Here is a 17,422-nt window from a genome sequence, read left to right as displayed (position 1 = left end):
GTTTGCGTATGTTGCATATAACCGTGTCCTCGTTTTGACAAATGGAAAGATTTTGTTCAAACGTATTCTCTTCCAATACAAGCATATTGGATATTCTACTTCGCGCATCAACGTGCTTCATTTTCTGTCCATCTCTATGGACAATTTCGTAGTCATAGTTTTCGAGCTCCAAGGCCCAACGAGCAATTTTTTGATTAATTTCCTTTTTGCTTAAGGTTAACGATAATGAGTTACAATCTGTTATTATTTTGAATTTTGTTCCATGCAGATAAATCTTAAATCTTCGTAACGCGTAAATTATGGTCAGCGTTTCTAATTCAAAACAGATATTTTGCTTCACACTTAGTAGTTCTCTTCGAAAAATAAAATATTGGATGCATTTTGCCATCAAGTTTTTTTTGCAATAATATTGCCCCCAATCCGATTGAGCTGGCGTCGCAATGTAGCTCAGTTTCGTGTGAAGGATCATATATAGAGAGTATTGGTGCGTCGATTAATTTTTGCTTAAGTTTTTCAAAACATTGTATTTCTTCTTCATTGAACTGAAATTTGGAATTCTTTTTAATAAGGTTATACAGTGGTTTGGCCTGTATAGAGAATTCTTTGATAAATTTTCTAAAATAGGAACAGAGCCCTAGGAAGCTATGGATTTCTTTGGAGTTTTTAGGAATTGGAAAATTAGTTATGGCTTCAATATTTTTCTTTTCTGGCTGCATTCCTTCTTTCGAGATAATATAGCCTAAATATTCGCATTTATCTTCCATAAATTTACATTTGTCTAGTCAACTCTAATTTATTTAATGTTAATTTTTTAAATACTTCCGTTAGCGTACTAAAATGTTCTTCAACTGATTTCGACGCAATCATGATATCATCTAAGTATATGACAACCTTTCCTAGTCTAATCATATCATCGAATACATAGTTGACAAATCGCTGGCCATAGGGCATTTTGGAGTATTCAAACTGGGCTAACGGAGTCACGAAGGATGTGTAATTAACTGAATCTTCATGAACATCTATCTGGTGAAATGCGCTCTTTAAGTCTAACAATGTAAAAATTTACCTGTTTGCTAGTTTATCAATAAGATCCTCGATTAGTGGCAGTGGGTAATTATCTTTGGGCGTAACTTTGTTAAGCGTCCTATAATCTACACATAACCGAATGTCTCCACTCTTTTTTTTTACTAGTACAACCGGTGACGCATATTCAGAATGACTTGGCCTTATAATTTTCTTTTCTTATAGCTCGTCTATAATTTGTTGCACTTGTTCTTTTCTTTTGTATGATAAGCGTCTAGGTTTGAAGTGAAAAGGCCTTACATTGTTTAGATTTAATTTTAACTGACATTTGGTAGCTGGCTTTTCAGGACGGATACTTTTTAAATAATGTTGAACAAATACTTCTTGTAATTTTGTCTTGTCGTTTATATGTATGTTAGTCTTGTTAATCATTGGGTAATTTTCATCGCTATTTATATCAATAGCCATTAAATTGTTACATTCTTCTATTGCTGTGAGCTTTTCTTGAGCAGATCGCATTTCTTCTGTTTCACATTTTTCTATAGCCCTTTCTGTTTGTTTATCATAAAAACCGATATATTTATTCGCTTTGTTTTGATTTATTTTGTGCTCTATCGTTTCGGCTACTTCTGTTGAATTATCATTTTGATCATATTTAGTTTGATTTCCTATGCTTACCCTTTTAAATATTTGGTCTTCTTTGATTTTACATTTTATTACTCCAATGATTATAAGTTTACTTTTATTTATTCCGTAATAATTTTGAACAAAAGAATAGTCTTCAATAAGTTTCTTGGGTACATTCTCCTCACATATTAAACTGACAGAGCTTCCAGGGTCAATTAGTGTTTCTAAAGGGTGTTTAATGATGACATTAGTATTGTTATTAAATAAGTAATCTATAAGTCTTACATACTGGTTGGTTTTCTCGTAGTTCCAAGTCGTTGCGTTTGCTACAGTTTATTGAAATGTGGCCCATTTCGTTACAAACGAAACACGCTCCAGGTGTTCTTTTGGGCTTGCGACATTCAGGGGCCATATGTCCTTTGGAGTTACAGTTGAAGCATTTGACGACCATTTGACGACTATTTGCGTTGGCTGAAGGCTCGATATTCTGCTTGTTATGATTTTTCTTGTGAGTGTAATCTGGTTTCAATTGTATGCTTTTGAAAGTATCAGGTAGTTCCGTTGTATTTTTAAAACGTTGCATACGGGCTTGAGTACGTAGATTATAGTTTTGAATGCCATCATTTATATGCTCGAGTAACTCAATTTTGTCGACGTTTAATGTAGTTGATATTAATTTTTCGTAAAAATATTCTTGGAAAGACTCATTAAGTTGCCAGGTCTTCTTTTAAAACTTACGTTTAAGTGGTAGGAGACTTTCCCTGTTTTGAAAAATAGTTTCCATCTCATTGAGCAATTCGTTGATTGGGATTGTCATCAAATCGTTTCGGCTTTGTAACCATTTTACGGCTTTGCCTTTAAGACGGTTGGCGATGAGTGCACGTACGTTGTTTTCGTCCAAATTATACATAGATCGTACCGAAAAAATCTGCTGCTTGAACAATTGAATGTCTGTGTCACCTTCCATTGGATCAAATTCAGATACTAATTCCTTGAGTTGTGTAAACGGAATGCTTTTGCAGGATGCTGAAACTGCACTGTTGTTGATTAATAATTGTAATATTTCGTTTTCGCGCATTGTGGCTTGTAGTTCTCGTTTCAATACCTCTATCTCCCTTAGCATTAAATCCTCTTTTTCAGATTTCGCTTTTACAATGTTATTTTTGTTGTTGCTTGTTGTAGTTTCCGTATTATCTCGTTTCGGTGTTTCTGTGTTGGACAACTTATTTTCTTTGTCATCCCTGGTCTTACTATCGTTGCTTTGATCATTTTCGTTTGTGTCTTTTTCGTTTGCTATGACGATGCCACTCATATCATTGTATTTGCTTAAAGGTTGGCTATGGTAATTACTCAGAATTTGTTATGTAAACATGTTGTCATTGTTTGTTTCATTATCGTGCTTTGTGTCGTAGTCGGTACTTTCGTCGGCTTGCTGTACTACATTGTTGTCGCTTTCGTATTCTTGCTTTTTTACTTCTTCCTTCACGTTTGGCTTGCTGCCGTTGACTCCAGTACTGTTCTTATTTCGCAATATTTCGTCATCCTTTTGGGCATCGATCAGTCTCTGAATTAATTCAGATTTATTTCCATTCGTTGGATGCATAAATGATGCATATGTTTTTAACAACCGTCTTAGGCCGTCGCACAGTGCGGCCTTCGGACTTTTTTCGTTGCAAAAATCATATCTTCTGAACGGCTAAAGCAATTTTCGTCATTCAAATTTTCGTCATTTCAAATTGAAAGAAAAATTCTTAAGCTTTGAAACAAGTCATAGCGCATTGTGCTGTGATTTCTAGGAGCTGCGCAATGTGTGCTCAAAGTTGGATTTAGTTGCCAGTGCAATATTTGCCTAATCAAACTAATAAAAAACATTTAATGATACAATTATTTTCAGTTATGTTATATTTTTAGTTTTTAACAAATTAAAAATTGGAAAAAAAATTGTTTAAATATTAAAATTTTTTTTTTTAATTTAAAAATATTGAAAATTTTTTTTACATAAAAAAAAATTAAAATAAAATATTTTGTTAATATTTTATGATTACATTAATTTTTATTATAAAGTACTGACAGCTGCAATTATTTACATTAATATGTTTTCTTTAAAATAGTCGTCTACATTCGAAGGAATATCTAATAATTTCACCATGTCCGAAGAATAATTACTAACTAATTCTTTTTGAGACCTCACATGTCTAAGGGATGAAACCAGTGGATCTGAAGAGGCTGACAACATATTGAAGAGATCCTCGTTTTGCCTTATTCGTGACGTCTTGCATGTGTTCAAATATCTGAATTCTGGGCTTCCTCTGACATTTCTCCAATTGGTAGACACTGATATTCTATTAAAATTTGACCATGGGCCAAAATTTTATGTACCGTGGGAGTTAGCTGTGTGATCCATAAGGTCCTGAAGTGTTACTTGCACTGACTGTTCCGTCACTATTGTGGGCTGAGGTACTGCCTCTTTCTTAGCCGATCCTATTTGTTTGTACCCAGGAAGAACATCAACATTATGCCGAATTAGGGAATGTCGCAATATTTTTCGTTGGTCTTCCTCTGGCTCGTCCAGTTGATGTAGAGGGTACATCGTCCATTGATGTATCCAAGTACGTAGTCGTTGATAGCCAGATTTCATATTTTAAATCAAATTTCTGCTTGCTATATCCTACGCTTATCCATTTCTGTTTGATTTTATAATAAATTAATTTAAGCTTGTTTCTCAACATTTTTTGCTGATCTGCACTTTCCAGAGCATCATACAGCTCTTTCAGAACAGCTTCTTCAAATTCCTTATCATCATTGGAATTCCTAAATAGATCAAATAATGTTGCATTTTGCACAGCCATGTTAAAGAAAAATCACTTTTAAGGTATTTAAACGTAAATTATATTGAAAAATACTATTCACTGCTAGTTAGACACAACTGATTGCTTTTTAAGTCAAAATTCGACTATTACGCTGCACCAAAAATATTGGCAATATATACCATTTCTAAACGCATACCTAAGATATTAAACTAAAACCTCTTTTTGCCTGTTCAAATGCTTTAAAGCAAAGAAATTACAATTCATGAAAGGGTCAAAAAGATTGCAAGACCTTCACCTAATATTGTAAATTACACTACCTGTAATAAATATTATGCATAATTTTGGTTGCACAATATTAAATGTGGATCAAATAGGACCGCTTAGGTATATTTTTGTATCCATAATGCTAAATACAATGTTCCTAATAGCCGTTACAGCGAATCTACCTGCAATGCATTCTTCTTCTTATACCCGCGGCAGCGCCTTTTTCGCTGATTTTTTTCCGAAGTTGCGGCACTCTTTTTGCTCTGGTGCACACCGGCGGATCCGGGCGGATGAAAGTTTTATTGCGTTAGGTAAAAGAATATTTAAGGAACATATTTTGAAAATATGGGCGAGGTACTTTTGGGTACTTTTTTTTTATTTTCCATCAAAGTTGAAAAACACCCTAAAAATAGGTAGTTTAAAAAATAACGTTTTCTAGATAACTACAAATACGAAAGACATAGTTTTTATTAAATAATGCATAAAATTAATTCATCTAGCAATACAAATCAAAACATCAATGATTCGTTTCATAACTTAGCTAATATTATACCTGAAAGATGAAGTATTTGCATCAAATTGAATTAATTGTTGCGAGCTTAAAAAAGGGTCGACTTTGAGTGCACATATGTCCTAAACTATAATTCCGATTTTTTTGAGAGTAAGATTTTCGTAATCTTTGGAAAAAAAACTATTAGACACGTTTATTCATTACTCCCAAAGCGTTCATGAAAATTTTGATTTTCGCAAGCTGTTTCGGCCTAAGGCCCCACTGTGCGTCGGCGGTGTATTTGTCAAAATCCTTGCCACTCATCATTTTCTTTCTATTCTTTTTATAAATGCGTTTTGGCGTTGAGTAGGCGATTGTTTATTTGATTCTGCAGCACTTCTGATGATTGTAAGGGTGAATAAAAAGCTTTGCCCTTATGGTTTTTTTATGATTTTTCTTATCTTATACTTTTTTTTCACACATTAATTTCCGTTTTTTTGTAGGCAGCTCTCCTTACTTACATGCATACGCTTCTGCTTTCCAAACTCAACGCCCCTTCTTTATAATTTTGAGTTTCCACCTTGTCCTTTTTACAGCCGTTAGCATATTGTTTGCTTATGCATTATTTTAATTTAACGTAGTATTTTTTAGTATGTATAATTATTCTTAATTTTAGTGATTTATAATTTATTGCACAATGTCCAAGTATCAACTATACAACATTAATTTGATTTAAATACTAATGATTTGTTAACAATTAAAACTTTAAGTTATGTTATTTTATAAAAAACTAGTAGGTCTTGCCCGTCTTTGCTGGGCTAAGTAAAATGTGCTTATAATTATTAGTTTATTTACTATATGATATTCTTCTTTCGACGCTCTCTAAAGTTTTTTAAAGAGTTCATTTACCAAATAGCAAATATAGTACAATAAGTGCTATGTATGGTTATACATACATACATACATATGTACATATGTATCTTCGTTACGCACCGGGCGGTTGCCAGTCCTGACTTAACTGTGTGCTTCCTCAGCACGTTGTACGCACGATCGAGTTATCCCAGAAAACCCCGACGCGGGACATTTAATTTTGATTTATAAATCGGGACGTCCCGCCAAAATTGGAGCGTTCGGCAATGCTGATATGTACATACATTTAAATTTTTCATGCAGGCGTTATCCGCCTCTATACATACATATATAAGTATGTATTAAATTGTTTAATTCAACACTAATTTGTGTCTTCAATTCCAAATATGATTGTTGTGAATGTAAAAGGTGTGTTTCTGCTTTTGTAAATCGCATGAATACACTCACAAAATAGGCTTAACGGTAAATGACTCTTAGATTTGTTCAGAATACATTTGTAGCGCTGTTAGCTAACACTAAAACTATCGATAGATGAATCCATCGATACAATCAATAATTCCATTGAAGTTTGAATGCAATTAACAGAAAATTTAAATAATAACATCTTATAATTTATTGAGATCAATTAGAACAAATCATATACAACATATGTATGTACATCTGCCCGCAACGCGAAGAAGAATATGTGTAGGTCCGCTTTCGGTTCCTGCTTTACTATCGCTTACGCAGTCATTTCCTAGCGAAGGTACTGTAATTTGTAAGCTGATGTAGCGCGAGCAAATGACTTGCAGTTGTTGTTGTTTTTCTTTTTAAAAATTTGATTTAAAACCATAGAACATTATTTATTACAATCAAACAACAGTGCTCGATTGTCCAATGTATACATACATGCATACGAATGTACATACATGCTATATATGTACGTACACAGGCATACATACATACATAAGTCTGCACATGTGCATGCATGCTTCTCTTTACTTTTTCAACCGTACGTAGAGAATTGCACACATAGACACGAACTGTTGCTTGTTCTGTGTGTTTTTTTTTTTTTTTGTATTCTTTATATAAACTGACAAAGAGTGGAAAGTACAAAATAACAATATGGATAGAGAAATAACAATAATAATAATAATAATAATAGTAAAAGTAATAATAATAATGATATACTCAGGTCAAAGTCCAGGAGGTACGGCCGTTAGGCATTGCTTCGCCCGGCCGATCAACCCGCTTATATCGCGCTTCTGTCCCGCTCCTGTTTCCTGAGCTTGCCCATAACGGAGGCCGCAAAGTTTGCGCTCGCAGCCCACAAATCTTCGTTAGCGAGCATGTTGGCCACAAAGTTCGACGCCGTTGGAGGTGATCCGGTTGTCGCCTCCAGTCTCTTTCTGTCCGCCTCAAACCTTGGGCAATGGAAAGCTACGTAGTTAGCATCTTCCGGTATCCCTCTGCAGGCCGGGCATTCCGCACTGGAGTCGTGCCCAAATATGTGTTGTTGATAACTTCTGAAACATCCGTGGCCGCTCAGAAGTTGGGTCAGATGGAAGTCGACCTTGCCATGTGTTCTGTCGATCCACGATGCTACGTTAGTGATTAGCGTGTGGGTCCACCAGCCTTTTGACGAGGCATTCCATCGCTCTTGCCACTTGCTTACCGTCGTACGTCTAGCCGCCGCCCGCGCGTCTCTGCGAGGCCGCCCGGCTGCAAAACTGTGAAGGTAGCTCGCTTCCAGGACGAGGAGGTCGATAGGTGCCATCCCCGAGATCACCAGTACGGCATCGTCAGAAACCGTCCTGAATCCACTACAGACACGGAGAGCGCCAAGACGGTATGTAGCAGCGAGGTCGCGGATGTAGCTCCTCTTGTTCACCGCGGCAGCCCATATCGGTGCCGCATACAGCATTATTGATCTGGTTACGCTCATAAGCAATAACCTCCGACCTTGCTTTGGGCCCCGAGTGTTGGCCATAATTCGGGCTAGCGCCCGTGTGGCCTCTGCAGCTTTTTTGTTCGTCTGCTCCAGGTGCTCACGAAAGCACAATCTCGTATCCAATCTAACCCCAAGGTAGTTAATTGATCGTTTGGACCGCACGAGAGTACCGTCAATTGAGATGTGCGCTTGCTCTACCGCCTTGCGGCTGCTGATTAGCACTGCCTCTGTTTTGCCCGCCGCTAGTTCCAGCCCCACGGTGTTCAGCCAGTCAATGATCGACCGGATGTAGCGGTTGCACGCGTCTTCCACGGTTTTGATGTCTTCCGCAACGCCTACAATTGCGACGTCATCTGCGTACCCCACTAGCTCCGTACCGGGTGGGAGTTGGAGGCGGAGAATGCCGTCGTACATGACGTTCCAGAGCAGCGGCCCTAGGACCGACCCTTGGGGAACGCCAGCGACAACATTGAGGGATTTGGTGCGACGATGTGTGAAACCTAAGTATCCGATCGCTAAGGTAGCTTCTAATGGAGCGCACCAGGCACGTGGGTACGCCTTGATCCACCAGTGCGTTGAGAATGCATCCCCAGTCTGCCGAATTGAATGCATTTTTGACGTCGAGGGTCACCACCAGGCAGTATTCTTTGGCACCTCCCTTCCATCTGCTACCTGTTATTGCCTTCGACGCAAGATCCACCACTCTACTGATCGCGTCTATGGTGGACCTTGATTTCCGGAACCCGTACTGATTAGGGGATAGACCGATTGCTGTTTCAAGCCTCGAGCAAAGCAGTCTCTCCAGCACCTTACCGATCGAGTCCAGGAGACAAATCGGCCTGTAGGATGAGGGGTCTTCGAGTGGTTTTCCAGGTTTCGGCAGTAGAACCAGGTTCTGCACCTTCCAGCAGGCAGGGAATATGCCTTCCCTGATACACCTTCCGAACAGAGTAGCGAACGCCCCAGGGTGCATACATAGTGCCAGTTTGAGTGCGCGGTTCGGTATAGAATCCGGGCCCGGCGCTTTGTTGAGCTGCAAGCTACGAGCAGCCAGCAGCACTTCCTCAGTGGTGACGTCGCCTAAGGCAGGCGATAACTCGTTTCTGGTAGGTATCATCGCATGCGACTCAGGTCTCGAGGGGAATAGGGTATTAACGATTCGTGAGAGTTTCTCAGCATCCATGGGAGCATTGCGTCCGCCAGCGTAGATTCGCTTCACAATGAGCTTATATGCTTTCCCCCAGGGGTCGTGCTCGGCAGAGTCGCACATCTCGAAAAAGCATCGCCTCTTGCTTGCTGCTATCGCCCTTTTCAGAGATCGCCTAGACTCCCGATAGGCATCCTGTCTGAGGGGCGACGAGGGTGTGCCGCGAGCTCTCTGCGCCATTCTTCTTGCCCTGATACAAGAGCTTCGCAGTTCCGCGATTTCGTTGGTCCACCAGTAAGCTGGTACGTGGTGGCGCCTATAGGGGCAACGTCTGTCCATGCTGGCGTCGCATGCCGCGCGGATTTGGGCCACGGCGTCCATAGCCATAACTTCCGGATCACCGGAGAGTCGGAAGCCGCTGAGGGCGCTTGCGAAGGATGCTGGACGGAAGGAATCCAGCTTGTATGCCACGTTGGCGGACGGTGGATTCAGCATGTTGCGGGAAGTTACTCCGACTGTGAGTGTGATGGCCACATGGTCGCTTGCCGTATAAGCGTCGCTGATGGACCACATGATCTGGCTGTGGAGGGAGCTACTAGCATACGACAGGTCAATTATGGATCCGCTGCCTGCCCTGCTGAATGTGTGCTGTGACCCGGTATTCAGCAGCGTCAGATCCAATACTGAGAAAGCTTCCAGTAGTGTTCGGCCTCTCGCGTTAGTGGTGTTGCTGCCCCACTCAACTGCCCAGGCGTTGAAGTCTCCGCCAATAATAGCACGGCTACGTCCCCTGGCGTCGTCTACCAGAGCGTCGAGGACAGAGGCGAACTCCGATAAGGAAAGGCTGGGTGGAAGGTAGCAACTATAGACCCACAGGTCAGAAACTTTGGCTCTCACGAAGTAGTTACCAGCTTTGCATTCCGAGAAAGCGGGCGCTCTAGGCTCACACAGCCATAGAGCAGCCTTGCCGGAAAGATCCACTGCCCGATTGCTGTTGCTGTACGTTCTATATGGCTCGCTGAGTAGAGCCAGACTAATATTCTGCTCGCCGATGGTCTGCAGTAGCAGGTCTTGTGCTGCGATGCAGTGGTTCAGATTGAGCTGCAAGAACCTTATCATCTTAGTAGTCTTACCGCCTCCTTGTACGCCGGACATTTAAAACTTCCTGTGGCGTGGTCCGTCGCTGGCAGGCTGTCTTTTGCGCATAATGCGCATCTCGGGCTGTTTGAGCAGTTCCTGGCTAGGTGCCCCTTTTCACCACACCTGTAGCACGAGTCCTTCAGATCTTCCGCGCTGCTACACCTTGCTGCCGTATGACCAAAGCCAAGGCACTTGTAGCAGCGAGTTGGTCTAATCACCCCTCGGATGCGGCAGATTGCCCAGCCTATTCTCACTTTGCCTGTTTCTATGAGCCTCCTTGCTTTCTCTGCTGGCAGAGATAGTACGGCAATCTGTTGTCCACCGCTCACCTTGCGGATTGACTTCACTGCGTCCTGCCCGATGCTGAGGTCCTCGCTGATCGACCTTAGCGCTTCCAGTATCTCCTCCTTGGTGGCTAGCTCATCCAAATCCCGGATGTCTAATTGGGCCTCTTCCACCAGCGGCTTGACAACAGCCATACCCTGTAGGGCCGCCTCCACAGCTTCGTGGAGCTTACCAATGTCGTGCGTCGGTGATCTGCTCAGTTCTAAGAGCAAGCTGCCGTTACCCGTTCTTCTGATTCGTTGAACATCGTTTTTCAGTGACTGCAGAGCCGGAGCCGACTTCACTGCCTTCAAAATGTCAGCGTACTGGGCTTCTCCAACGCCTTTGGCTATAATGACATCGGGTCTCCTGGTCTTCTGTCGTGTCTGACGCTGAACCTTCGTCCATGTATCAGCCTTGGGAGCGATAGAAGCGTCTGTGTGTGAGTGTGTGTATATGATGTGCCCAACTACTTGATATTTGCGTTATTTTTAATTTGTTGTTGCTGCATAATGTTACGAATGAAATCCCTAATGCCAAATGTACTAAACAAAGAAAAAATTATTTTTAAAAATGTTAAATAATTTTTAAATAATTAACATATCTTGCTCTGTTAGTGCAAGACGAATGAACATACATACATATGTATATAGATGTGTACATATGTATGTGTGTACATTCACACATTAGTGTCTCACATTTTGGTTTGGCTATTTCAATTATTTGCACGCAACTACACGAACAGCTGCTTGTATGTGTGTGTGTGTTTTTTTTTTTGTGTTCTTTAAAATAGTAAAAGGTAAACAATTAACATAGAAAAAAGAAAAAAATAATAAATATACAAACGATAAGTATACACAGGTTGTGATCTGGGTGGTACGACCGCTAGGCATTGCTTCGCCCGGATTACAACCTGCCTATACGTCCCTTCTTTCGCGCTTTAGTTTACGGAGCTTCCGCATTATAAATGCCGCAAGTTTTGCGCAGGCATTCCACGACTCTTCGTTGGCGAGCATTTGAGTTACCAGGTTCGTCGCCAGGGGAGGAGTGCCAGCTATTTCCTCCCAACTCCGCCTCTCCACTTCGAATCTGGGGCATTCGAAGATTACATGCTGTGCGTCTTCAATAACCCCCGAGCAGGTAGGGCATCCCGAGGTAGAGTCATGTCCGAAACGGTGGAGGTAGCTTCTGAAGCAACCGTGCCCGCTTAGCAGTTGCGTCAGGTAGAAGTCTACATTCCCGTGTGTTTTGCTAGTCCATAGTGCAATATTTGGTATTAGCCTGTGAGTCCAGCAATGGCAGCATAATGGCTTGGATGCTACGATTGCACGCGTATACCGCTGTACTGACCTCCTTCGCGACACAAACGATTGCTACATCGTCTGCATACCCCACTAGCTCCGTGTCAGATGGGAGCTGAAGGCGTAGAATTCCGTCATACATGACGTTCCACAATAAGGGCCCCAGAACTGACCCTTGGGGGACGCCGGCAACAATGTTGTGACTTTTTGTGCCCTCTGAGGTGTGGTACTCAGTACCCGATTGCTGAGATAACTCCTGATTACGCGTTGCAGGTGCAAAGGGACACTCTGAGCGCCCAGAGCATTTAGAATGCAGCCCCAGTCCGCCGAGTTGAACGCGTTCCTGACGTCTAACGTGGCCACCAGGCAGTATTTTTTGATGCCACCATTCCATCTGGTGCCTGCAATAGCCTTTGATGCGATGCTCATGACCTTTTCAATTGCGTGAAGGATGGATGTCGCCTTCCTGAAACCAAATTGATTGTGTGACAGCCCAATTACTGCCTCCAGTCTCGTGCACAGCAACTTCTACAGAACCTTCCCGACTGAGTCCAATAGGCAGATCGGCCTATACGACGAAGGGTCTTCTGGTGGTTTACCTAGTTTTGGCAACAGGACCAGGTTCTGCACCTTCCAACAGTCCAGAAAAATGCCTTCTCCAATGCGTTTCCCGAAGAGCGCAGCGAACGCTTCGGGATGCATGCACAGTGCAAGCTTTAAGGCGCGATTTGGCACGGCATCCGGACCCGTTGCTTTGTTGGGCTTTAGGCCGTGTGCGGCGAGCGCTTCCGTGGTTGGGATGAAAACCGTCATCTCGGGTCTCGCAGGGAATAAAGCATCCACAATTCGCGAAAGTTTTAGTGCATCCTGGGGGACGTCGTGACGGCCAGCGTTGATACGCTTCACTATCAATTTGTAGGCTCTTCCTCATGGATCCTGGTTGGCGGAGTCCCGGAGTCTCCGGAGAGGGTGAGGCCACTGAGTGCGCTAGCAAATGAAGATGGACAGAAGGATTCTAACCTGTATGCAATGCTGGGGAGCGGTATGTCTCTAGTTCTGCGTATTATCTCGCCAACCGAGAAGACTATGGCAACATGATCACTTGCAGTAAAGGTATAGCTTATGGACCATCTGATTTGACTTTGTAGAGAGCTGCTAGCTAAGGTCAAGTCGACTATGGAGCCAACGCCTGCCCTACTAAATGTGTGCTGCGATCCGCTATTCAATAGTGTTAGTTCTAGGCGAGAACGTCTCTAGCAATATCCGGCCTCAGGCGTTGGTAATGTTGCTGCCCCATTCTAGCGCCCACGAGTCGAAGTCGCCCGCAATTATGACTCGGCTACGCCCTCTGGCATCAAAAGCTATTGCATCTAGGACTGCTGCAAATTCCGTCAGAGATAGGCTAGGCGGTAGGTAGCAGCTATATATCCACAGACTAGCCACCTTGGCTCTCACGAAGAAGTAATCAGCTCTGACATCAGAAAAGCATAGCGTTCTTGGTCTGCACAGCCGTTTTACCGGACAGGTCAGCGACCCAGCTACTATTGCTGTGGACTTTATATGGCTCGCTGAGGATTTCCAGACTTACCTTTTCCTCGTTGACAGTTTGCAGCAGCAGGTCTTGCGCTGCAGAGCAGTGGTTAAGGTTAAGCTGCAGGACCATCTCATTTGTTGAACCGCCTCCTTAAATGCCTGGCATTTGAAGCTGCCTGTGGCACGGTCCGTTACTGGGAGCTATTTCCTACTGCAGAGTGCACATTTCGGGCTGTTCGTGCAATCGCTGGCTGTATGCCCTTTATCGCCGCATCTGAAACAGGAGTCTTTCAGATCCTCGTCGCTCGTGCATTTTGCTGCTATGTGGCCAAAGCCCAGGCACTTATAGCACCGTTTTGGACGTATTACACTTCGAATACGCAAACGACCCAGCCTATGCGCACTTTTGCCAGTTCAGTAAGCGTCCGTGCTTTATCTGTTGGGAGGGAGAGTGTGGCATTTGCTGCCCACCTTGCGGATTGATTTTACCGCTTCTGACCCGATTTTCGAGTCGTCGATGCTCGATCTAACTGCGTGCAGTAGCTCCTCCTTGGTGGTCAACTCGTCAAGGTCACGAATCTCCAATTGAGCCTCTTCTACCAGTGGTTTGACTACGGCTATTCCACTTAAGGCTGCCTCTACAGCTCTACAGCAAGAGCAGGCTGCCGTTTCCTGTTCTCCTTATGCACTGTACATCATCTTTTAATGGCTGCAATTCAGGTGCAGACTTGACTGCTTTATGTATGTCAGCATACTGAGATTCGCCGACACCCTTGGCTATGATGGCGTCTGGCCTGCTTCGCACGTGTCTGGCGCTTAACCTTCGTCCATGTGTCCACTCTGGGGGCAGTGGAGGCGACTGGAGGGTTCCCGTTTCCCTTTACCACCTGCGAAAATTCTTGTGGCTGGGTGCTTGGGACCTGATCCTGCGGTGCGTTGGCGGCCTTGTAGTCGTGCGTTATCGGTTTTTTTTTGGTGGCGTTACGCGTTGGTTGCTCTTCGGATCCCTGAGTCTTTTAGGGGTGACCAGTTGGGGCTGACTAAACGTCTTTGGCCAGGGCTGTATAGTTTGTACACCAACTTCGCTTCTGGGCGGCTTCTCGCCAGTATTCGGCCACTCCAGCTTGCCGCATATCGAGCTGTGCAGCCTTAGCATTTCGGCGAACAATTCCTTGTCCTGCTGGTTGACGTGTCTCTTTTGTTGGCCTTCAAAAAGGCGGCAAACTGATTGAAGATGCGTGCCCAGCTCCAGCATCTCTGCCTGGGCCGTAACTGGTTGGTTTGGTAACTCGTTGATCATCCCTGCTGTGTTAGCAGTCGGAACGGGCGCTGCAAGTGGCGTCGCGAAGGGCATATTTGGCTGCTCCAATACGTTTGCAGCACACGTGGGTGTAGTTGCTGCAGGTGAGTTAAAAAGCGGGAAGCTCTGCAGAGGCGCTAAGGGTGGGGCTGACTTCGGTGGAGATCTTGCCACCAGCGATCGACGCGCAAATGGGTTTACATCGGCGATGGCTTCGTTAGCTTTTAGCCAGGCTAAATCCCCTGAAGTTGCCTGTGATGGGCCGAGTGAGTGCGAGGTGGGAGCCTCCACGTGAACCCTTGGCTGGATTGCGGCATCAGCTCCTTGTATGCGGCTCACTGTGTGCAACTGCTGCACTTCCACCTTCTGCAGACAATTTAAGTGGGTATCGACCATTGCGGCGTGCTTTTTAGCGAGGTCCCACGGTGGCCAAGAATTTGCTTGGCGGGATGGGGGCTATCCCGCCTCTGCTCGGTCCCCAGAGCCCCTTTCGCGTACCCCGCTGGTGCAGTAGGGGTTGGAAAACGGCCCGTCCGGTCTTTGTACTATCTCGCTAATGAAAAAATAAAAGCTGCAGAGCTAAAACTATGCACCAGTTTAGGGTTGGTATGAGGGAACTTGCTCCCAATTGCCCGGCGATCCTAAAAGTATGCACTGGTGTGATGATGGCGCCCCCTGTAGGACCAAGCGGCAACCAGGCAGCAGTCGATAAGCCAGATGCAGTACTGCAACAGCTGGGCAGTGGCCAGCTGACGCAGATGCAACTATGCAGTCGCTGAGTTGATGGACGATAAAACGTGGCGAGTAAAGAAAAGAAAATGCGCGACCTGCCTGCCTGCCCCGCACAGGTGAGGGACTTTGCCGGTCAAGGTTCAAGGGTCAAAGTTCAATCGCCTGGCGACAGCCAATATGCTCACACAGGAATGTGGACTGAGTCTTACCAAATTTCACGCCTGGAACGATGGTAAGTGGCTTCCACATTTTGGATCTGACCAGATAGCTACGCAAAAAAAATTAATTGCAGCCAACTTGCTACACTACGAAAAAGAAAACCGACGACCGTATAAACAACACGTGTGTGGTGTGTGCGTGAGTGCTTTTTTTTTATTTATTTTTTTTCATTCTACTTTATTACGAACAAATGTACAAAACAAACAAATATCGTATTGTGGACTGATGTAAGATGGTGCACTATCCGTACGGAACTGCCGCTAAGCATTGCGTCTTACGCGCGCGTACATCGTTCACAGGCCCGCTCTGCCTCTCTCCAGTTTCCGAAGCTCGGCCATAACGGCCGCAGAGAATCGATTTGTTGCCTCCCGTCCATCTTTGGTGGACAGTATAAGGCTCACCAGATTGTCCGCCGAGATAGGAATGCCTACTGAGATCACCAGCTCACTCCGGTTCCTCAAAAATCTTGGGCACTCGAATATAACATGGTTGGCGTCTTCTTCAACTCCATTTCCGCACCAGGTGCACTCTGAAGTCGTGTCATGCCCAAAGCGATGCAGGTAATTCCTGAAGCAGCCATGACCGCTCAGGAGCTGGGTGGTGTAAAAGTTCACATCGCCGTGCTTGCCCTCGATCCACGCTCTTATATTGGGTATTAAGCGGTGCGTCCATCCGCCTTGGTTGGATTCGTCCCAGCGCCGTTGCCAGCGCTCAATACTACGCCGCCTAACCCTCTGCCGTAACGTGGTCAATGTTGAGGTGCATAACAGATCTCACTACTTTTGTTAACAGTGCTATTCGGCTTTGTTTGGGACCACGTGTATTAAGCATGATCCGTGCTAGCGCTCTCCCAGACTCCGACGCCTTATGGTTTGCATAAGCTAAGTGCTCTCTAAAACAGAGCCTAGTGTCTATCATCACGCCAAGATATTTTATAGCTCGCTTCGATTCCACCGTTGTCCCGCCTACCGTAATGCGCACCGTTTCTTCCGTCTTCCGGCTGCTGATAAGAACAGCCTCGGTGTTGTGAGGGGCCAGCTCTAGTCCGGCAGCGCTGAGCCAGGCTGCAATTTGTACGATCGCTCAATTGCAGGTCACCTCCACGTCACACAGATCTTTAGCTACTGTGACTACGGCCACGTCGTCCGCGAATCCAATAATATGGACACCCCTTGGTAGATGCAGCCGCAGTACACCATCATACATCACATTCCACAGGAGCGGTCCCAGAATGGATCCCTGAGGCACACCCTGGGATATGTGATGAGAGCGAATTCCCTCGTCGGTGCCATAGGACAGAGTCCTCCCGTCGAAGTAGCTCTCCACTATAGCGAGGAGGTAATGTGGGACGGAGAAGTGCCTTAGGGCCTGCAGGATACGACCCCAGTCAGCCGAATTGAAGGCATTCCGTATGTCGAGTGTAGTGATGTTTGTATGTGTGTGTGTGTGTGTATGTATACTTAATTGTCCCCAACTGTTTGATATTTTGTATTTGTTCTGCCTGCATTTGTAAAATGCATATTTTGAAAATCCTTGAAAGCAAAGTTGTAGATTTAGTTAAGTAGATTACATTACCCAAATTTGACCTCGATCGGACGAAATTTATAACATAAACTTTTCATTTGAAAAGGTGAATAAATATTAAAACCCCAATAATTCAAGCTCCACCACAAATTTCGAAAATCCGAGTATGCAATTTTGTTTGTATTCTT

The 17,422-nt window shown here is 44.1% G+C and overlaps 1 long non-coding RNA gene across 2 annotated transcripts; it reads right to left on the bottom strand.

The window, feature by feature from the left end:
• Positions 1-1,743: 1,743 nt before the first annotated feature.
• On the bottom strand, positions 1,744-3,273 carry LOC115630028. 2 transcript variants are annotated; one of them, XR_003995975.1, is made up of 2 exons: positions 1,936-3,273; positions 1,744-1,874 (listed from the first exon to the last, which is right to left on the bottom strand). It is a non-coding gene; the product is annotated as an uncharacterized LOC115630028 (long non-coding RNA). The 2 variants fall into 2 exon arrangements; XR_003995974.1 differs by having other exon boundaries at positions 1,940-3,273.
• Positions 3,274-17,422: the final 14,149 nt, after the last annotated feature.

The sequence above is a fragment of the Scaptodrosophila lebanonensis genome, unplaced genomic scaffold, assembly GCF_003285725.1.
Source record: "Scaptodrosophila lebanonensis strain 11010-0011.00,11010-0021.00 unplaced genomic scaffold, SlebRS2 tig00000224-arrow-arrow-pilon, whole genome shotgun sequence".
Lineage (NCBI taxonomy): Eukaryota > Metazoa > Arthropoda > Insecta > Diptera > Drosophilidae > Scaptodrosophila > Scaptodrosophila lebanonensis.
The sequence above is the reverse complement of the archived record's forward strand: the minus strand, read 5'-3'. Positions and strand labels throughout refer to the sequence as shown.